Raw genomic sequence first — 24,042 nt, 5'->3', positions numbered from 1 at the left:
GAATAGAATAGAATAGAATAGAATATTATTTATTAGCCAAGTGTGATTGAACACACAAGGAATTTGTCTCCAGTGCATAAACTCTCAGTATACATATAAGTAACAAAGTGATAAATCATAAGATACAATCATAAATCATGAGATACAACCAACAAAATGATAGCCGTAAGATACCAAGAGGAATAGGTAATAGGAAAGGTGTGAGAAGGATTATGGTAATACAGTCCTACTACATGGTTAGATATCCTTAGACATAAGACAGTGCTATGGGAATTAGGTGTTTAGCCTAGTGATGACATCGGGGGGGAAAAACTGTCTTTGTGTCTAGTTGCTTTGACATGCAATGCTTTATAACAGCATCTTGAGGGGAAAAGTTGAAAGAGTTTATGTCCAGGGTGCAAGGGGTCTGTAGATATTTTCTCAGCTTTCTTTCTGGCTCATGCAATATACAGGTCCTCAATGGAAGGCAGGCTGATTGCAACTGTTTCTTCTGTAGTTCTAACTATCCGTTGAAGTCTGTGTGTGTCCTGTTTGGTTGCTGTGCCAAACCAGACAGTTATAGAAGTACAAATGACAGACTCAATTACTCCTCTGTAGAACTGAATCAGCAGCTTCTTGGACAGTCTGAGCTTTCTGAGTGGTTTACTATCTGAAGAACCCACATACCACCCCTAAATATATGACACCTGTCACATTCTGCCACGGCCCAGAACAATGTGTCACATATTGCATGAAAGTGTGTGACTGAAACTCTGAAGTCAAGTGGTTATCTGTATGGATTCATATTTCAGTACCCTCTTGTGGTGTTCCTGTTATGAGAATATAATCTGGCACATCAGCATGAAACAAATTAGTTCCTTTCTGCTGGGTAATTATTTTGCTTTCCACAGCCACGTCACCCTATGGGGCATGACTTGTCATTGGAAACAGCAAGATTGGGGGAAAGACTGTTGATCAAAGCTTTTCAGTAGCATACAAAACGTTTAAGGTTAAGGCAGTGGTCTGAAGCCAAGAGAAAGAGCACTGTTTTTTAATAAGCACAGAGCACTGCTATAAATCTCAAGAGGTTTTATGGGATTTTATTTGCTACATTATTTTGTGCAATGATAGCTTGATGAACACTGTCATAATTTCTCCTTTATGACTTTGGCCTTATGTCATTTAAGGGTGTTTGAATAATTCACCAAAAATACAGAGGGCAATAATATTTAAGATGGTTATATATCGAGAGATTCCATTCCTTTGTTATTATTACTTTTCCCTTGTACCTCGTGGTGATTACCAAGAGATGTTTAAAGATGGCAGGAAAACGGACCTTTTGCAATTTGTCTGGAAAATATCAAATATAGCAAATATTCCAAGATGGACAATATAGCACTTCCGAGGATTTTTCAGGAATAAAATTCAGTTGGTCCCAGATTCTTTTTTCCCTGCCCAAATTCTCATAAACCTCTTTTCCTAGGAGTTATTATACAGGTTTCTGCTGATCATGTAGGCTTTATTCCAGAATTTAGATGGCCAAAAAAAATGTTTTAGAATGGAATAGAATAATAATAGGGTTGGAAGGGACACTGGAGGTCTTCTAGGCAAGCCATCCCACTGATTAATTTTTTCTAACTGTCAGTAAATTTCTCCTAAGTTCTAGGTTGCTTCTCTCCTTGGTTAGTTTCCATCCATTGTTTCTTTTTTGAAAAAAAATATGTTTTATTGATTTTTAACATAATCAGCTTAATATTTGGTAAACAGTGTTGTCTAGGTTAGAATTTTTTTAAAAAAATAAATGACAATTAATTTCTATAATTCTACAGTGCTTGATTTTGTCTTCTTCCAATAATATTCTCTTTTGCCAACCTTAAATTGATACAGTTCTTATTAATTGAATAAATGACAATTAAATATAAACATTTTGCTCATTTTTCTGCAAATAATAACCATATCAATATAAAGTTTTTTTTTTCTGATTGATCATCATCTTGGTTACCTCATCATAGGTCCTGTTTACAAAGTTCTTATTTTAATTTGTTTTCACCACAATATTCAAAGCATTCTTACTGGTTAAGATTTTCTCAAAATTAGTTACAATTAGGTATTGAAGTCTTTTTTCTCATACAAGTCATTCCAACACTTTTTACATTTCTCATATCTTAAAAAAAAAGAAAAAGAAGCAGAGAAAACATTTCTTTTATATAAAGCATCCCAACATTTTTATATTTCTCATGTCGAAAAGCAAAACACAAAAGAAAAAGAAAGAAAAATACTATGTTACTTGAGGGCTTCATCCCTCTTAAACTAATCTTCATTTATATCCAAAATCTTTCTATTTCTTTAACCATATTAAAACAAATGTTTAATTTTTAAATATTTCCTCTGTAAATTCCATCATCTAGTTTCTTAATTTTCACTTTAGCATTTTTTTTAATTTATTTTTTGCCAAACATCTTTCCTGATCAATATGCTTCGCTGAATCAAAGAATCTTCCCATAATCTTGAAAATGTTGTTGCAAGTACAAAAGGCAAAACAGGTAAGATGTTTTTATAGGAAGGTTTCACCCCTTTCCATTCTTTGAGAATCTTTTCCTTCCTTTCTTTCTTGTTTTTATTTATCATTTTTTGTATCTCAAGTTCTTGTAGTTCTCCTGGCCGAATCAATTTTGTCAAATCTTTTTTCTTGTCCTCGAACCTATTTTGTAATCTTAGAATGTAGGTTATCTTTTCCATGTCCAGTATTTCCTGTAAGTATTTTTTTTCCTTCTGGGTTAAGTCCTACTTCCTTCTGTTGTTAAATTCCATCTTAAAATCTCTCTCTTCTGTCTCGTATTCAGTTGTCTGTTTTTTCTGCTCACTCTCTATTTTTATTTTCTGAGAATTTTTGTGTTGTAAAGTTAAATTGGGTTATTTTTAATTTACTCATGGTTTGAGATCATTGTTGTTTGAATTAGATGCAACATAGCATAGATCTCCTTCTGGAAAGTATTTGTTTTTTCTTGGTACATTCTTTCTGCAGAGCTAGTTTAGAAGTCTATCTTATATAGCTTTCTCCTTGATGACCACACACAGATGGTCATCATCTTGCAACATTAAGAAACTTGTTCCTTGTTCTTTCTTGCTGACCATTAGTTTCCATACATACCCATGTACACCTGAAGCCTCCATCCATCTGCTACTGTCACTTCCCTATGTTGCCCAGTTCTAACTTTCTAATGTTCCAAATATTCTTATGAAATTGTCTACTTTGCAAAATTATATTACACAAAAAGCAATTGCATAGCAAATTACAAATAGTTTTTTTTACAGTATATTGTGAAACCACCCCAATAGAGACTTTGGTTCATTTCTCTTTCATGGGGCCTAATTAAATTCGTCTAGGCCTAATTACACGTAAAGGATCAATAGGCCATATTGTTGTTTCTCACATATCTACAAGTTAGGTAACCTACAGGGATTTAACAGCATTAGCAACATTGAAAAAGTCCTGCACTATTGATCATCTGTTTCAGAGTTTCATACAGACATATACTGCTTAATAGTCCAGAAATTCTCTGTGCTGCTCATTTGGGTGTCTGCAGTGACTGACTGAATGAATGTAAGGCGAAGACTACCCATGGTGCAAAGACTAAAAGACAGTTTGAAAATAAATTTTAAAACTGGCTCAAAAATGAGGGCGGAAATATCCAAGTCCCAATTGTATGGATGGCATTTCCCGCTGCCAACACCCACTTACTATTCTTCCTGTCTTGCCTGCCACTTATTATTTTTTTTTTACTTATCCCACACCCTCCCACTGAAATCTGCCCATGGCTGCTAACTGATAAATCAAACATCATGGATAAAATTATACCAAATGCTAAGAAACATTAAAAACATCATGCTAGCTTAAATCATTTACAAACAGCAAGAGTTGACAAGCAATAAAACTCACAGTCACAATCGTAAAGGCCTGCGTGGCAATATATATATATATATGCAACCGTTTCCCCTGTTAGAAATATGTGATTTTTAAGATTGCCACGCAGGCCTTTACGATTGTATATCTGTACTTTCTTCTTAAAGCAATCTGTAAGGAGTGGGGAGAGGAGCAGGACTTCTAAGAGATCCATAGACCTTGTGCTAGTATTGATAAAGACCTGACCTTCATTGATTCTCTGCATGCTCCTCTCCAAGTTGGTCCTTCAAACAAATTTTTCATCAAATATTCAATGCACAGTGCTTATGTCAACACGTTTTACATTTGGTGTAGATTCTACACTAAATACTGTAAATATGGAGATCTGACTAAAACATGACATCTTAAACTCCAGGTTGTATTTTTTTTAACTCCCTGACGTGCTTTTTCTTTTGCAATCTGTAACCTGAGTTATAATCTTGCTATATCTATCTTCCATCTCTGTCTGTCTGTCTGTCTGTCTTTCTGTCTGTCTGTCTGTCTGTATTTATCTATCTATCTATCTATCTATCTATCTATCTATCTATCTATCTATCTATCTATCTATCTATCTATCTATCATCTTTATTTCAACAGAATTTTCATAAAAAGCTTCTCAAGAAGATGACCTTTTGAGACCTTAGTGGGATTTTGATAAATCTTGGGCATTTGGGTCATCTTTTGAAGTGGTGAATATTTTAAACAAATGGGCCCCTCACCTGATTAAAAAACAACAACAAACCTACTGATTTATTGTATAGGAAGCTGCTTGCAGGATGTATCAAGAAATTCCCATTAGAAGGATGGAAAGCTACATGCACAGTGAAAATGGTTCCATTATGATAAATTCTGGAAGAAACCATCTTGGGTTTTCTTATGCACGATACCCTGTTAAAATGTTTTCTCTATAAAATTGCATCAAAATCCAAGGCAATCTGAACATGCAAATATGGCAAATAAGCAACACGCAGTTGAAGTGAACTTGTTACGGTATTATTTCCCTCTTGGAGACACAATACTTGCAATTTTAAACTCTGCATGAAATAGCTATGTATTCATTTGACAGGTTGTTACCAGATGCCTCTTTCCTTCTGGCAACTGGAGCCCTCATTGCATCCTGACCTTAAGTAGCTGATACACATCTCTCTTAATTAATTGAATGATTAAAAACATTGTTGCTGTGATTAAATGCCTTACCTCTCAGGCAACATGCACAAACTAATGTTATTATGTAATATTAAGACCGTGAGATCTATGTTATACTACATGAGCATATTTAAGACATGATTTCAAATGTCTAGTAAAATAATCCCCTTAGCGAAAGCTATACACATTGTGCTTCTATATTTTTGGAAAGGAAAATGAATCGGAATTGAAAAACTCTGTTTCTCTGTCAGACTCTGAAATGAAAAAAAATCATTCATGCAAGAAGTGGGTAAATTGGTTATATTTTTTATAATGCCAAGCCTAAGTTAATTTCATCCCATTTTAGTAGCCTTAAATGTTCCTTAAAGCACTGCATGAAGGTTTATATACATTTTCATAGCAATTTTTATTTTGCACATTATGGTGCACTACCATGTTTATCACTTAGACATAGATCTTGTCTAGTTACATGCATTTTTGCACAGATTTTCCATCCCATCCCATCCATCCTAAATTCTGCACGCAGAATTTTCAACTAATTTGGTTGGCTGGTTTTCCTTAATGCATTCTTAACATGTCTCTTGATAAGAGAGCAGCATTTCACAGTGCCACCGGAAAGCCCATTTCTTCCATCAAAGTGAAGCAGCCTCTTTGGGTTTCAATATACAAGGGACAAATTTTTGCACAAAGCTGTTTATAAGGGATACTATTCATCAAACTTTGTCTAAGTACAGGTAGTCCTCAAATTAGGACCACAACTGAGCCCAAAATTTATGTTGCAAGACAGTTGCTAAGTGAATTTTGTCCCATTTTTATGACAGTTGTTGAATTGCTACAGTTGTTAAGTTGGTAAAAAAAAATATAATAATAATAATAATAATAATAATAATAATAATAATAATAATAATAATAATAATAATAATAATAATTTTATTTATATACCGCCCTTCTCCCGAAGGACTCAGGGCGGTGAACAGGGCAGATATATAAAAATACAAAAATACAAAAGTTAAAAGAAAATTAAACATATGCCCAGCTAAAAACAGTAAATACAGATATTAAAAATGACCATAAAAACCCAACCCATCCCCCTTCAGGCCAGGCCGGCTTGTTCTAATAAGAATGTCTTCAGATCGCGACGGAAGGAGCGAAGGTCAGGCGCCATCCGGAGCTCAACCGGCAACCGATTCCATAGCTCCGGGGCGCCCACAGAGAAGGACCTCCTCCTGGGGGCCACCAATCGACATTCTCTGATCGGTGGCACCCTGAGGAGGCCCTCTCTGTGGGAACGCACAGGGCAGAGGGAAGTTGATGCCGGCGGCAGGTGCTCCCTAAGGTACTCCGGACCCATGCCATGTAGGGCCTTATAAACACCATTACCAGTACCTTGAATCTCACCCGGAAGACAACTGGTAACCAATGCAGCTCACGGAGCAGAGGTGTAACATGGGAGTATCGGGAGACTCCCAACACAACTCTTGCGGCTGCATTCTGTACCAGTTGGAGCCTACGAGTAGTCCTCAAGGGCAGCCCCATGTAGAGAGCGTTGCAGTAGTCCAGACGAGAGGTCACGAGTGCGTGAGTGACTGTACGTAAAGCATTCCGGTCTAGATATGGCCGCAACTGGCGCACCAGGCAAACCTGGGCGAAGGCCCCCCTAGTCACAGCTACTATATGTCTTCCAGAGTAAGCCGTGAATCTAGAAGGACTCCCAAGTTGCGAGCCCTATCTACGGGGGGTAATAGTTCACCCCCCATGGAAAGAGTTGGGATGTTCTGAATATCCCGGTATGCCGGTATGCACAGCCACTCAGTCTTGTCAGGGTTCAGTTGAAGTCTGTTCCTCCCCATCCAGACCCGAACCGCCTCCAGGCAATGGGACATCACGTCGAGGGCATCACTGGGGTGGTTTGGGGTCGAAATAAAAAGCTGGGTATCATCGGCGTACTGATGATACCCAACTCCAAAACCACGAAACCATGATCTCACCCAGCGGTTTCATGTAGATGTTGAACAGGAGAGGTGAGAGGACCGACCCCTGAGGAACTCCACAAACGAGAGACCTCGAGGTTGACCTCTACCCCTTGCCAACACCGACTGCGAACGTCCCAGGAGATAGGAGGAGAACCACTGCAAACCGTGCCTCCCACTCCCAATCCCCTGAGACACCGCAGCAGGATACCATGGTCGATGGTATCGAACGCCGCTGAGAGGTCTAATAGGACTAGGACAGAGGAGTGTCCCCTGTCCTGGGCCCTCCAGAGATCATTCACCAGAGTGACCAATGCCATCTCCGTGCTGTACCCAGGCCTGAAACCCGATTGGTATGGGTCTAGATAATCCGCTTCATCCAGGACCAGAGGGAGCTGATGCGCCACCACACTCTCAACAACCTTCGCAAGAAAGCGAAGATTGGAGACCGGACGGAAGTTATTCAACACAGCTGGGTCCAAGCAGGCTTCTTGAGGAGAGGTCTCACCACCGCCTCTTTCAAGACAGCGGGGAAACTACCCTCACTCAAAGAGGCAGATATAACCGCCTGGAACCAGCCTCGTGTCCCCTCCCGGGCCGCATAAACCATCCAGGAAAGGCACGGGTCCAATAAACATGTGGTGGAGCTCAGCCACCCCATAATCCTATCCACTTCCTCTGGAGTCACAGAATCAAACTCCTCCCAGATAATATCGACAAGACCACCCGTGTCCTGATCGTCAGACTTTGCCCAGTCAAAGTCCAGCCATGGTTGTGAAGTGAATCTTGCTTCCCCACTTTGCTTGTCAGAAGGTTGCAAAATGTGATCACGTGACCCCCGGGATACTGCAACTATAATAAATATGAGTCAGTTGTCAAGCATATGAATTTTGATTAGGTGGCTATGGGGATGCTGCAATTGTGGTGAGTGTGAAAAAAGGGTCATAAGTCACTTTTTTCAGTGCTGTTGTAATTTTGGTCAGTAAATGAATTGCTATAAGTCAAGGACTACCTGTAATATACAAAGATGTACACATGATGTGCATAAAGCCAAATTGCGAGCTATGGTGGCAATAATGTGGTGGAATCACAAGCTAAAACAGAGAAGGGGGAATAAATTAATGGGCCAGCATGGAGTTGCTTTGTGGGAGGAAACATCATATACCAGACTAGTGAAGCCTTATTCACGGGTTCCCAAGGGAATGCAACCAGTCTGTGCAAGATTCGTGCAATATAGATGATCAACAGTAAATAAACTGTGTTTACCTATTAACAAAGTTGTTCTACCTTGCACCTTACAAATAATGTATTCCACCAGAAGTGTCACCCATGCCAGACAGACCTTATCACAAAACTCAGACTAAATGTATGCATTGAAGAGCCTTGGTGGTGGTTACAATGCAGTATTGCAGGCTAATTCTGCATTCTCACTGCCATAAGTTCGACCCTGACCGGTTCAAGGTTAACTCAGCCTTCCACCCTTCCAAGGTCAGTAAAATGAGGATGTCAGAACCTGTTCCTTGGCTGGGGAGGGGGAGTTTTGTTGGTTGCACCTATTCTTTTCCTTTCTGTGAGTTCTGTCATACTCCTGGGGGGAGAAGGGAAGCTTTGGGGATTTGACATGTGAATTCTTGCTTTCACTTAGCCACTACAATGTATCCTCTCCATTTCCTCTATCTGCTTGTTCTTTGAACTGTCTCCTCTTGATACCAGCCTGGGGTGAGAAAGGAATGTGCCTCCAGCCATCTGGCTTATCTCTTGCTGCGGAAGGAGGGGTGCAAAGACCCAGCAATGTTTTCACAGCCTTGGGAATGGAGTCTTATCAGGAGTCTTATCAGCCCCATGGAGTCTTATCAGCCCCATTCCCATTCCCACAGTGGACTTAACACCTGGGGATTGGCCCATTTGAACTGACCAGATGAACTATTTATTTATTTATTTATTTATTTATTTATTTATTTATTTATTTATTTATTTATTTATTTATTTATTTATTTGTAACTATTGGGGTGGGGTTTGCTTTTTGCTCCTTTAACCTATTGATTTGAGCAGGAAACCCTCAGATCCTGCCTTCTATGCCTGCTGTCAGCTTCTCCTAATAAAAGTTCCTTTTGGGATGACTCCATTCTAAGAGTTCTGCTTTCTTGTGAAGAGGTTTTGAAGTGGGCCCTTACGAAGGATCCACATTGTTGGAGGCAATATGCTGACTCTGTAAACCACTTAGAGTGGGCTGAAAAGCACTCTGAAGCAGTATACAAGTCTAATGCTGTTACTATTGCTAATTCATTTGGAGATATTTCTGTTTTTGCCTAAATGTGGGAATTCCTGATGAATTTCAACGAAATTTATATTTGATTGACCCCCTCCTCTCTCTCTTTTAATAAAATACTCTTCTATTTTTTTAATAGATTAAATCATCCTATAATGAGTGAAAACTAATAACAGAAAGCTTTGGGAATGAAAATTATAAGTACTGATTCTTCTGTCATTGCTAGCTGTCAGTCAGAGAAGCCTGCTAAATTAGAATTACTAACATTGATAGGATAACCAGTTTAGTTTGCCAACTTTGAGGAATTCCATCAGTAATAAGGGTTGCCAGGGTAGCATCGGCCCCCTTGCCCCCCCAAAAAAGGTATTTCAATCCTGAAGTGTCCCACAACTGGGATGAACAGCAACTGGGAAATTAGGTATTTTTGCAGCCACTGCCCCTTCATTAAAATACATTTTTTCACTTCCTACCAGATATGTCTATGGACATTCTCATTCATCCAGGTCATAATTATCCCAAAGATGCTTTTTCACGAGGCAAGTGAAAATGTCCATTTTAGTGGTGCCATGCAGAAAAACACTCTGGTGGGAATCTTGACTTTGTGGCTTATTACTTTTTAACAGCTGCATATTGGACAACCATTTGTCAGAAATGGTATAGGGTTTCCTGCCTGAGCAGGGGTTGGACTCGAAGACCTCCAAGGTCCCTTCCAACTCTGATATTCTATTCTATTCTATTCTATTCTATTCTATTCTATTCTATTCTATTCTATTCTATTCTATTCTATTCTATTCTGTTCTGTTCTGTTCTGTTCTGTTCTGTTCTGTTCTGTTCTGTTCTAATGTGAAAATATTATTTAAGGCACTGTAAGTAGAAACTGCTACACTAGCTCTTTTTAACTCAGGTTTACATCTTTGTCAATTAATAAAAGTGAACATAATTATTTCCATAATTTCATCTGAAAGAAAACTCTCCTTTTGAGATCAAAGAAATGTTCTTTACATTATCATTTTTCAATGATGAAAAAAGAAGTGCATGAATAGAAGGGAAATACTCTGTGAAATGTCTTTAATGGTGGTAAGACTGACAATTAAAAGAGACTTAATTTCCATTGTGTGGCACCTACCTTAGAATATTGCCATTATTTCAAGAAAATATTTTGCATTATTGATAGCTGATCTGTCTATAGATTCCTTCAGTGCCAAAGAGACATTCGTGATTTTATATGACCTGATCACAAAGTCTTTTACAGTTTGTTTTTCCTATTACTCCTTTCAAAGATTTATAAGCCAACTGTCTGCATAAAGCTTCTAAAGATGGCTTATAACAAAATACAAACTATAAGACCACAATAAAACTAAGATAGTAACCAAAGAAGATGAAATCTGCAACTGAAACTATTTAGTGATACATAGTCCAGTATAGATCTTGTTGATTTTACTAGCCATATTAGCAAAGCAGAATTCTAATACATAAAAAAGAGAAGTTGATGAAAAAAGTACTGTATATCTTGATTGAGATTTTTTATAATGTGGGATGCAAGTAGAGGTATTAAATTTATTTTAATTTACATGGCCTTTTACAGAAATGTCCTAAAATAATCTCTCAAGCTGTACGTTTTCTGCATAAAAATATTCACGTTAATTTCTTACCAACAGTACTCCAATCAGCCACCATTGCACTGTTCCAGAACTGTATTTCTCAACCTTGGCAACTTGAAGATATGTGAATTTATAACTTCCAGAATTATGTTCTAGAACATTTTTCCAATTTCCCAATCTAATCCATAGCCCTGGGATTTTCTCATGGTTTCCCATCCAAATCCTAATAGCTTTTTCAGAAACTTGCCATTATCAGCTTGGTTAGTTTCCCTGTTATGATTAAGCACAGTGTATATTTTGATCATGAATGATTTTGATATATGCAGGACTATATTTTACATTACTGGCTTTGGAAGAATTCATGAAAATACAATCTGATTTTCTCTCCTAGAAGTTCTTATCAAAAGGCAAGGCAATTTTATATTATTCAGTCTTCTGAGCAATCATCTAAGGTATGTTTTACATATTGCATGACCTAGATGTACAGCTATAGTATTTCAAAAGGAGTAAATAGCATATGCAATTTTCATAGCATAAACAATACAGTGCTGATGTAAATAAGATTTCAATTGTAGGTGTACAGAGCATGTCAATTTACCTATTTTTAAGCAGGAATCCATTCTAGTTTCTTCCTCATTCTGTAAATTAAAACACCTACACAAATGTATAAATTTTATTCTTATTTGTGGTCTCAATTTTCCCTATTGTATGCATTTAGCATTCAACATTATCAATATCCTTTGATAATGAATACCCTTTTGATCAGAAAATGCAGAGAACTAATGTCATTTGGAAACAAAATTGTTTTGTGATCTGTGATCTTCATATTAATCTGGGAATGTTTATTAAACTGCACTTAAAAGGCAGACCAAACTACATTTTTTTCCATCTGGTCTTTAACAATTTCAAATATTATAAGCTGAGACTCAGCTTCTCACATTAAATCTTTGGCTTCATCCACATAGTACAGCCTTTGGGGGAAAAAACCCCTGTACCTACCTCAGAATTGGTTCGGAATAAAACATTGCTGAAAATTATAGCCAGCTTCTTTTTGACATTTTCTTCTTCAGTTGAGGGTGAAATGCAATCCCTCTATTCTTTTAAATAAATATGGGCAAATATATTTCTCCATTGTCTTAGAAATAATGTTACTTGCCTTAAACTGTACAAGGAGGTCAATACATTTTTGGTTGCTTCTTTGTTGAGAATTAGGGCTTCTTGGTTCTGATTGTTATTTGAAGATTGCTCATCTTCATATGCAATGTTTGCATAGCACAATATTATAATGCAACATGCTCTCATTCAGGTTAATACAAAATCACGCTCCAAAATGTATTATCTGTGTCAGTATGTGTCATATGCACAGAACTTTGTCCCATCCAATCTGTGGAAATGATATATTAGTAGCTAAGTAGCTACAGATAGGCCTTGACTTACAGCCTGTCATTTAGTGACTGTAGGAAGTTACAACAGCATCTGAAAAGATGACTTGTGACCATATTTCACACTTACAGCTGTTGCAACATCCCCATGGTCAAGCGATCAAAAGTCAGAGATTTGCCAGCTGGCTCATAAATATGATGGTTGCAATGTCCTGGGTCATGTGATCATTTTATGTAACCTTCTGATATGCAAAGTTAATGGGGAAGCTGGATTCACTTTACAACTGTGTTACTAACTTAACAACTGCATTGTTTCACTTAACTGTGAGAAGAAAGGTTGTAAAATGAGGCAAAACTCAATTGTCTCACTTAGCAACAAAAATTTTGGGCTCCACTCTGGTCATAAGTTTAGAATTATCTTTATAGAAGAGGTAAAATGTAAAAGTTTCCCTGTCAATCATGTCTGACTCTAGGGCACAGTGGCAATCTCTGTTTCTTGGCCAAAGAAGTCAACATTGTCTGAACACAATTTCCATGGTCACGTGGCCACCATGATTATATTCCAAAGGTTCATGGAACACTTCCCATTGAAGTGGTACCTTTTTATCTACTTGCATTTGCATGCTTTCTAACTGATATAATAGGTGGGTAGTAGCTGGGACAAATAAAGGGAGCTTACCTTGTTGCACAGAGCTTGGGTCTCGAACCTGGGCTGTCAGCTCTCCAGCTGATAAGCTCAGCATCTTTAACCACTGAGCCATCACGCCCCCTCTATATAGAAGACAAGCAATTGAGTTTTCCCCCAAAACTGCACTGTCAAGTTAATAGACCACCTGAATTCAGAACATTTCCATGCTTAAGGGGCAAATGGCCTTTAATGTTGTCTTCAACTATTTACATATATCACTCACCATTGTTGATATAGAGTAACCATTAGGAGGAAAACTTAGTCATACAGGTTAAGGAGCTTTGTCAGTCATTATGGTCTTGTGCTGAATCAAGAATTAGCTTGAATCTTCTCTGTGATAGGAGAGTATCAATCTGGTTCAGTTGGAGAGGTTTGAAGGGGAGCAAATGTCTCCGAATGATGGAGTTTTTCACTTTGATATAGTGCTCTATGTGTTTGTACTGTGGAGGGTCTTAATAATTCTCATTAACTGTGAACTCCTGTGGCATTTAAGTAAGTTTAAAGAATTAGAGCTACATAGGGACATCTGCAGAGGAACCAAAAATCATGGTGACAGCCATGGTTGTACAATGAAAGCCCCACCTTGTTTTAGGGACGTGGTGGCTCAGTGGGTTAGGACGTTGAGCTTGTCGATCAGAAGGTCGGCAGTTTGCCAGGTCGAATCCCGACTGGCGCTTAACAGAGTGAGCACCTGTTACTCGTCCCAGCTTCTGCCAACCTAGCAGTTCGAAAGCACGTAAAAATGCAAGTAGAAAAATAGGGACCACTACGGTGGGAAGGTAACAGCGTTCCATGCACCTTTGGTGTCTAGTCATGCCAGCCTCATGACCACAGAGACATCCTCAGACAAGCGCTGGCTCTTTGGCTTTGAAATGGAGATGAACACCGGCCCCTAGAGTTGGAAACGACTAGCACACATGTGCGTGGGAACCTTTACCTTTACACCTTGTTTTATATATGTGACATGTGTAAACAAGGGGCAAGGTTTTGGTGGCACAGTTGCAGCTGCCATTGTGTAGCCATGCGTTCCATCTGTAGCTTTTGAGCTGCAAATCACCTTTTCAGTGATTTGGAAAGAGAATAAACTCTAAAAGAAGTCACGGGCTCTAAAATGCTTTTTCCAGACAATTTGTCATTGTTTGTCATTGCTAATTATGCCATGAAAGTGCCCGCTAATTGTTTTTAGAGGACATTTCCACATGACACAATGAGCGTGAATTAAATCATATTCAGGTATTGTATATCTTCTATGCCTCTGGCAATATGATGACATACAGGTAGTCAATGACTTACAACCATTTTTAGTAACTGTTTGAAATTACAATGCATTGAAAGAAGGGACTTATGACCAGTTCTTGCACATATGACCGTTACAGCATCTTCACAGTCATGGAATCAAAATTTTGTTGCTTGGCAACTGCCATATATTTTTAATGTTCGCAGCATCTGAAAGCAATGTGGTCACAATTTGTAATATTCCCAGCCAGTTTTTAGCAAATGTCAACAAGGAAGCTGGATTTGCTTAACAGTGCCAGGATTCATTTAACAACCACAAACTGCAGGGATTCACTTAATAATTGTGGCAAAAAAATATTGTAAAATTGGGTGCATTTAATAATTGCCTTGCTTAGTAACAAAAAATTCTTCTCCCAACTATATACCAAAGACTACCAATACTCAAATTGTGCCTTACAGAATGCTACTAAGAATGCTACTAAGTCAACTCTGCTTTTTTACTGATCCAAATGTGCTAAGTAGCATTTGAATTTCAATTATTTTTAAAGCAGCTTGAATGCATCTTCTTGAGGAATGTACTGTAACCGTGGGTGTCTCAAATATGGTTCTGCATCAAGAAGCAGACATAATTGCGATAGAAAATGAAATAAGGATTAACATTTTAAATTATTGGTCAAAATAATATGCTTTTCGCTGGCTTGGTTTCTTGAGTTTTATAGATAGTTTTATTCCTAAATAGAGAAGTTATATTATGCAATGCCTGAACCAATACTAATATTCACAAGAAAGATTATTAGCTTTGGACTGTGATTAGACCAAAGCAAAACTAAGGGCAAGAATGGCAAACTTTCTCTGCCAAGACGGATTTATCAAGTCAGGAGAGCTATGCCAGTGTGTTTTAATGTATTACTATCAGCTGTGTTAGAATATAAATGTAGGGAAATCCCATATAATGATCAGCTTTGTCCAGGGCTCATACCTTCTTACACAGTATTTTTTATAAAGGTATCTGATATCTTTGATAGATCACAATATATATCTCCATTAATAATTACATTTCCAGGCATTCAAATTCTTTCTGTTTCTAATACTGTATCTGCTGCCTGATAATGTTGAAGTAATCTCATTAAATATTGTTATTCAGCTTATGGAATCTTATCAAATCTAAAATTAGTATTAATAATGTTTTACTGTGGCGTTTAGTTTTTAGCCGTTTATCAACTGTGTGTTTGTGTACCTTTAACCGTAGTAATGATGAATCTGAACTATCATGACACAGCCTTCATCTCATCGCCAGATACTGTATAACGGAGGCAAATTAGACCTGGCTTAAATTTTTCTTGTTATAAAGCCTTTCCACACACACCCCTTATTTTTCCTGATGCCTGTTTTTGCTCTCCAAGAATTCTATGAAGTTGAAAATGACACGGGCTTGGATCTGCCCACTCCCATTGGTCACTTTTGAATTCTTTCAGCAAACCCCCTCCCCTTTAAATGCTGGAAACCTCCTTTGATGATGATTTTGGTCTGAGACACAGGAAAGTTTGGCTGTCTGGCTTCCACAGAATCATCTACTTCTACAATATGTGACAAGGGCTTTGCAGAATAGAATTCAAGCCTCATTTGGAATGCTTCCCTATAGGTAGAGGCCTGCTGTACTTCTGAAAGCACATTCAACCTTTTTTTTAAAATAAAATGCCTAGTGCTTTTTTTTTTGAAAGAGTTGTAGACCTGTGTTGTTTGTTTGTTTGTTTTAAAAAAAAACAGGATTGCAATGCTATTAGAGGACAAGTTGACTTAAATTAAGAGAGACAACCAGATTTTCCTAGCTGTGTTTGAAATAAGTGCATTGCCAATTTTCTCCTATTTTTGCCAGCTTTTTTTGATGCTGGGGTGTGGGACGGGAGCTCTGAATGATTTCCACGGGGTGTGTTATTACCATTTTATATTCTTGAGGGGATACTTTGGGGTGATTTTAGCTGTAGTCACTCTCTGCTTTCAATGCTGTTTTCCCACCCCCCAGGATTTGCCACTTTGGGATGTTTAGCGGTTAGACTGAAATTGACCAAAGTTCTGCCAGATTCGTCTCCCAGGCTGAGTGATAAGTCAGAGAAAAAACAAGGGGCCTGGATGAAGCAAAAGAGAAAGTGCTCCTCCCCCTGTGTCCCTCAAATGCTCCTGAAAACCCTCCATTGCATCTTACAACTATCACTCAGGTTATAGAGCTTAAAGAAAGGTCTACTGATTTTTGGAAACTGACACTCCAAATAGCCAGAGGAAGACCCAAAATAAACTAGGAGGAAGATGGATCTGTTGTGACAGCTCTTTTCAACCTCACACTATATCCTAGTTTGGCCAATTTGTCATGTTCCTCGTCTATCTTTTTTTTTAAAAAAAATTATGGTTTACTTATAAAGAGTAGATATTTTAAGAGATCTGACATCTCATTCCCCCCCCACACTTTATTGTTATTTCTCCATAACTCATTTTTGGATCACGAAGAAAGCAAGAATTCAAAATGTCGCATGCATTGCTGTGATGGCCCCCTGATTGATAGGAAGGATAATATGCATAATTTCTAGGGTTTAAAAATATTGTACTATAGCTGTCACTCCAGAATCTGTTCATGGTAACCAAGGCAACATGATTCTAAAACTGGATGGATGGACAAAGTATGGGAAGAGATTTTTACTCCAAAAAAAAAGCTTATAAGGCATAACATGATTAGGTGCACTTCTTAAATGGGGCAAAAGAAGAGGTTTCTTCAGATCCTGTGTTTCAGATTACTTCTAAGATCCAATATATATCCATCCAATATATATTTATTTCCTGCTGTCAGCTTCATCCTCACTCCAATTTCCACATATTTGGCAGATGGTTTAAATCCATTTTCTGCTATCAAGCATTCAATAAATTTATCAGAGGTTCTTGGAAATAAAACATTCAAATTTAACATGTCTACCTACCAGCAAGCTAGCAAAATGTTGTTTAATTCATAATTTTAATAACAAACAGAGAGAATAGAATAGAATAGAATAGAATAGAATAGAATAGAATAGAATAGAATAGAATAGAATAGAATAGAATAGAATAGAATAGAATAGAATAGAATAGAATAGAATAGAATAGAATAGAATAGAATAGAGCTGGAAGGGACCTTGGAGGTCTTCTAATCCAGCCCCCTGCTCAAGCAGGGGAACCTATACATCTCAGACAGGTGAATATCCAGTCTGTTCTTAAAAATGTCCAGTAATAGACCACCCACGATTTCTGGGGGTAAGCTGTTCCACTGGTTGTTTGTCCTCACTGTCAGGAAGTTTCTCCTTAATTCTAGGTTGCTTCTGTCTTTGATCAGTTTACAACCATTGGTTCTTGTCTTTCCCTCTGGTGCTTTGGTGAACAACCTGGCCCCATCTGCCTTGTGGCAGTCCCTCAGATGCTGGAACACTGCTATCATGTCTCCCCTATTTCTTTTTTTCTTTAGACTAGGTAAACCCAAGTCTCATACCTGTTCATATGTTTTAGCCTCCAGGCCTTTGATCATCTTTGTTGCTCTTCTCTGAATTTTTTCCAAACTTTCAACATCTTTTTCGTGATATGGTGACCAAAATTGGCTGCAGTATTCCAGGTGTGGTCCTACTAGGGTTTTATAAAGTAGTACTAATACTTCACATGATCTTGATTCTATGCCTCTGTTTATACAACCCAGGATTGTATTAGCTTTTGTGGTTGCTGCTGTACACTGCTGGCTCATGGTTAAGTGATCATCCACTAGGACTCCAAGGTCCCTTTCACAGTTACTGTTTTTAAGCCCGGTCTCTCCCAATCTGTATTTGTACCTTTGGTTTTTCCTGCCTAAATGTAAGACTTTGCTTTTCTCCACATTGAAACTCATTTTGTTGAATAGGGCCCATTGTTCAAGTTTGTCAAGATCTTTTTGGATCCTGACTCTGTGTTCTGGGGTATTGGCTACTCCTGCCAGTTTGGTGTCATCTGCAGATTTGATGAGTTCCCCTTCAATTCCCTCATCTAAGTCATTTATGAACATATTGAAGAGTAGTGGGCCTAAGATGGAACCTTGTGGTACCCCACTGCTTACTTCTCTCCATGTGAATGTAGTGCCATTGAGGACTACTTGTTGGCTTCTAGTTATGACTTTGTTTGCTTCTAGTTGTTCACAGATCTGTTTTTTGGTTATCGTTTCCAGGATCTTCCCAGGTATTGATGTTAAACTGATTGGTCTGCAGTTTACTGGGTCAATTTTTTTTTCCCTTTCTTGAAGATGGGGACCACATCAGCCCTTTTCCAATCCTCAGGCACTTTCCCAGTGCTCCAGGATTTATTAAACCATTTTAAAGGGGCTGGCATTGCTACAGCTGGCATTATCACCACATTTTCAAATTCTCCTTGTTGCATATACCATTATCTTGTGAGTATTGACCTTTTTTAAGTGTCTTGAACTCCACCTGCTCTATTCCCAAATGTTTCATTGTTGAAGATTTGAAGAGGACTTGCAAAAGCACTTGGCTAGATTTATACCAAAGCTTGCATGTTCTGCTGAAGAATATCCTACATTACCTTCTTGATCAACATGAAAGGGTTGGAAAGGAAGTGTTACCCTTGACTTCATACCTCCTATTTAAATTAAAATTCCTTCTGCAGATCGAATTTCTGAACAAAGCTATATAGGCAGATCTCTTTCCTCTTCCTTTTATGGATTATCTTATCTCCAAACTATCCTAGCTAAGTTCTCATCCCGTGTATTTCTGAAGGCTGTTACATGATAAGCCTTAAAAACCTAACAGGTTATTTTATTTTTTTAAGGTTTCTTATTGCTGGGTGCTTTTTACAATTCAAGCATAGAGACATTTGTCAATTAATATTTTTATTTCCTGATCAATAATTCCTCAGTCATGAATAAATTAAAGGCAAGGTTTTCCTGTTTGGAGAAGAACTGCTATTATATACCAGCATATATTAAAATGATCAAACCCAATGTTATTCAGAAAGATAGTGAATTTTACTGGATTACTATGTTCCAAGCTATCTACTACAGCAGGATAGCTTTTGAATTTTTCTTGTCTTTTGTCAGAGAGCCCTCTACTGACCCAAAATGCATTCTGTGAGAGGCAATGTTTTGTTAAATTATCTGTTTAAAACCTAAAGATATACCCTGACCATTATAGTTTTTTTTAAAAAAACAATGATGATGATGATGATGATGATGATGATGATGATGATGATAATAATAATAATAATAATAATAATAATAATAATAATAATAATAATAATAATAATGATGATGATGATGATGATGATGATGATCATGATGTTTAAAAACAATTGAAGTCAAAGGACTATGTAATGTTATAAATAGATTTTAGGAAATATATTTTCTTCAATGCTAACTAAAAGTCCCTCTACATTTTTTTTCTTTTATTGATTTAGCTGTATATTTTCCTTGTTTGTCCTTTACAATATAACCACCTCCAATTAGTGTGCAGGTGTCCCGTGAATCTTTTATTCTTGTCTTCTACTCACTTGGGTGGGTGTAAATCCATATGTTTACTGAAGAACAGGAAAAAAATACAGGCTATAGATGAAATGATGACATAGTGGAAAATAAAATTTAAAAAATAAGAAAAAATAATCAACAGATAATATATTCTTCATCTGCAGCATACTCACTCCTCCGTACCATGCAAAAAATAAATGAGATAGTTACCTGTTTTAAAGAAAAAAAAAGATGATTTCAGTGATTCATTTATCACTTCTTATATGTGAACAACCGGCTGTCAACACTGCTAACATTGGATGTTCTTGCTTTGACAATATAGCTATTTTCTCTTGAACCTGTATGTTACTTTTAGAATTAGAATTAGATGATGCTGAGGGGGAAGGGGAAGAATGTGTATGGGGATTAGTTAGACATAACAACATCGCAGTAGAGTGTTCTTCCAGGTTGTTTGAAATAAGAGATGATAAGGAATGGTGGGTTAGACAACTGGACTGAAGGTTTGCATTTTAAAATAATTGGAGAATGTGATCTATGACTGTCAATTGGAGGAGGGAATTGTGCTTTGATACTATGTGTTCAGGGAAGGGAAATTCAGATTTTGGCTTCCACCATGTACGTGCCGATGCCATGTTATTTGAATAAAGAATCTTTAAGGTAAACAATGCCTCAAAGTTCTTTGAAGAGTAACATCTGCTGGAACCATGACACTGGTTCTCTGTGTGGATGCTGCTTCTGGAAGTCCATTCTGGGTCTGGGCAACAAAAAATTAGCTATCAGTTCTGCTGAAGTGGTGTGAACTGGCTGAATCCCACCACTGAATATGATAGACTGAATGAAATTGACCTTCCTTGTTGAGTAAGGATTAAACTTACTCCAACTCGTAATACACTAGGCCATGCTGACTCTTGTCCAGATTAGCAAAACACAGAATCCATGCTTAAACTGAGATATATAATAGCTTAAGATCATGGCCTTTTTCATTTACTATGTAAACACAAATGGCTGGAATCTCAGAACACCCTTTAAGAAACATCTGAACAACACTGTAAATTATACCAAATGATGTATGAAAATTCAGCCAGAATACAATATTCTACGCTGATGTCTCTCTCGCTTCTTACTTTTACAACATCTAATTTCAAGTTGCCCTACAGAGAGAATTAACTTTGTGCTGTAACGTTTTTCTCAACCACTTCCTTCACAGAAGACGATTCTTCCTGCCTTTTCTCTAATCTTCCATGTTATTTAGCTATAATCATAATTTATCCACAAAAATTCCTTCACTGAGTCTATAATGTTCTTTCCTGAATGAAGGTGAATATACATGTCCCAGGATAATATTTCAGGATCCAATTTGGGTCGGTCAGCCGGGACCATGAGGTTTTGTCTTCCAAGCTTTTGGACTCATACTGGAGCCCAACCTCAGAGAACTTCTCTCTAAAATGTTCTTTGCCTCTGTACTCCAAGGGTGTATCTTGCCCTACATTGACATCAGCAGGGGATTGAATGATTTTTTCCCCTCACTGTACTGGTGTCTTTTCAAATAGAATTACCCTTGCTGGCATTTTAAGGATTAGCTAATGGTTTCCATGTGTTTTCAGACAGCTTGTTCCATCCCATGCTGAGGGGAAATGTAGTACAGCAGCATCTGGAGAGAAGAAGCCTATCTTTGGCGGACATTTTAGATTGCAACTATGGACCTTCCATTTTAAGAAGCAGATTAACATGGAATCATTGATTTTGACCTCCTTGGAGAAGAAAGGAAACTATGTATCACAGCAATGCTTAAGATCTTAAATTTACCTGAAGCCTTGTCCATTAGGTTTATACTACTGGTGTTTGGCAAAATTCCAGTAAACCCAATCTGCCTGCTTAAACAGCATATTTAGTTTAGTTTAATGTTTAGTTTAATGAAAAGAAGGACTACGGGTGACATGATAGCAGTGTTCCAATATCTCAGAGGTTTCCACAAAGAAGAGGGAGTCAAGCTATTCTCTAAAGCACCTGAAAGCAGGACAAGAAGCAACGGATGGAAACTAGTCAAGGAGAGAAGCAACCTAGAACTAAGGAGAAACTTCCTGACAGTTAGAACAATTAACCAGTGGAACAACCTGCCTCCAGAAGTGGTGAATGCTCCAACGCTGGAAGTTTTTAAGAAGAGACTGGACAGCCATTTGCCTGAAATAGTATAGGGTTTCCTGCCTGAGCAGGGGGTTGGACTAGATGACCTCCAAGGTCTCTTCCAACTCTGGTATTGTATTTATTCTCCGTGTGTGTGTGTGTTTAAAGAGTTCTTGCAGATTTTTTTATCTCTCCTTTTTATACAACTTAACTGTCTCATATTGTCTTAGATGCATCTGTTCATATTTGTAAAAAATATTCCTATTCTAACATCAGATAATGCAGAGTTATTTGCAAAAGTGAGTCTTCCAAAGATAGTTCCTTATCAGTTTATGTGAAACAAAGGCACTTGAAATGTCTCGTGAGTTTTAGTTTATTTTCCCCCCTAGCAATGAGGTGCATATGTGAGAAAGTGTGTGTGCATGAAACATATTTAATGTAACCTCAGAGTACTTTACAGATAAAAAAAGAATACATTCTATGCTTCACTCCCTTTCTTTCCTCTCTCTTTTTATTTATTCTTTTATGGCTTTTAAAATAATGACAGAGAAATGGGGGGGAGCACACAAAGATTTTAAAAAAATACATGCATTGTGAAAGAAAAGGGGGGAAAATGTAGTTCTGTTTTTTTTAAAAAAAACACCAAAGGAAAAGAAAAAGGATCTATCCTTCTGGCTGCAAATAGTTACAATTCTATATATAGTTACTATTTACAGATAAAACAATATATTACACCTTTTATTTTACTTTTTCCCTTTTTCTCCTTTCTTTATATATCAGTAATAGAAAAAGGGAAAACCAAGTCAGTTGATAGAACATACTGATTTTCCAAAATCAACTTTAAATAAAATAACAAACATCTCGGGCCAAAAAAATGTTTTAGCTTATGCCTAAATGACTATCCTGCTTTTTCAAAAGGCAACTGGACTTCCTTTGTTTTTCCGTTGAAGATGTCTTGCTTCTCACCCCACGAAGCTTCTTCAAGGAAAAACAAAGAAAGTCCAGCTGCTTTTTGAAAAAGCACCTTTGGGATAGCTGATCCCTAAACTTCATAAAAGCCACTAGCATATGGATCCGGAAACGATGTTCCAAAGATGGAGTGCCATTATTAAAAATACTTGATATTACATCAATGCTTACCTATTGTCAAGGGGACATGTTCATTTCTTTTCTCTTCTCAACCTTTTCATATAAGCTGCATATTTTGAATCGCTGCCAATGAACAGCCAATGCTTCCCACTTCTTAAAAATCAAAATGACATCATCTTTTACCTTCCATTCATCCAATCTTTTGGAGACATGAAAACCTCTCGATATCGAATTTGCCCAAACCAGACTTTCAACACATGGCCCAGCTAATAAGTAACAATCGCCATTGGTTACTTGAAAGAGCAAAGTTCTATATTGATCCAGGGGACCTGTTGAACCAAATGAAACACAAGAACAATGTCTTGGTACCAAAATGTCTTATCCTGCTATCTATGCCAGCCTGTGTTGGAAAAATTCAGTCAATAAATGTCTACAACTGGAGACAATTCAAATGTTTGTTGAGTTTCCAAAACTAGCTTACAGTGAATCACTGGTCTCCAATAACTGGAACAGGATTAGACCAAGAGCGCACTGTTACATACAGTAGGTCTTGTAGAGAATGTTAAACAAGACGGTTGAAACATGCACACATTTAGCAAGATCCCCAAAGAATTACTGTACATGTCATGCATCTGCATGAGAGGAGGAATAGACATCCTTTAAAATATTAAACTTTCATAGTTGCATCCTTTGAAATTCTCAAATGCATTTTTATTTGCAGGAAGCCCTGAGAACTTAATTGTTATTCTAACACAGTAACCTTGAGTTAGCATATATATATATATATATATATATATATATATATATATATATATATATATATATATATATATATATATATGTTAACTAACCTACAGGGAGATGTTGTTGTTAGGTGCGAAGTCGTGTCCGACCCATCATGACCCCATGGACAATGTTCCTCCAGGCCTTCCTGTCCTCTACCATCTTCTGGAGTCCATTTAAGCTCACGCCTACTGCTTCAGTGGCTCCATCCAGCCACCTCATTCTCTGTCGTCCCCTTCTTCTCTTGCCCTCAATCTTTCCCAGCATTAGGCTCTTCTCCAGTGAGTCCTTCCTTCTCATTAGGTGGCCAAAGTATT

At 37.6% G+C, this 24,042-nt stretch overlaps 1 protein-coding gene across 4 annotated transcripts in view; it reads left to right on the top strand.

Annotated features, from left to right (window-relative positions):
- NAALADL2 (N-acetylated alpha-linked acidic dipeptidase like 2) overlaps positions 1-24,042 on the top strand; it is a 474,305-nt gene that overhangs the window by 402,601 nt on the left and 47,662 nt on the right. The window lies entirely within an intron of this gene.

This window comes from Vipera ursinii (genome assembly GCF_947247035.1).
Source record: "Vipera ursinii genome assembly, chromosome: 5".
NCBI lineage: Eukaryota > Metazoa > Chordata > Lepidosauria > Squamata > Viperidae > Vipera > Vipera ursinii.
Note: the sequence above shows the minus strand (reverse complement) of the source record. Positions and strands in the feature narration are given on the sequence as shown.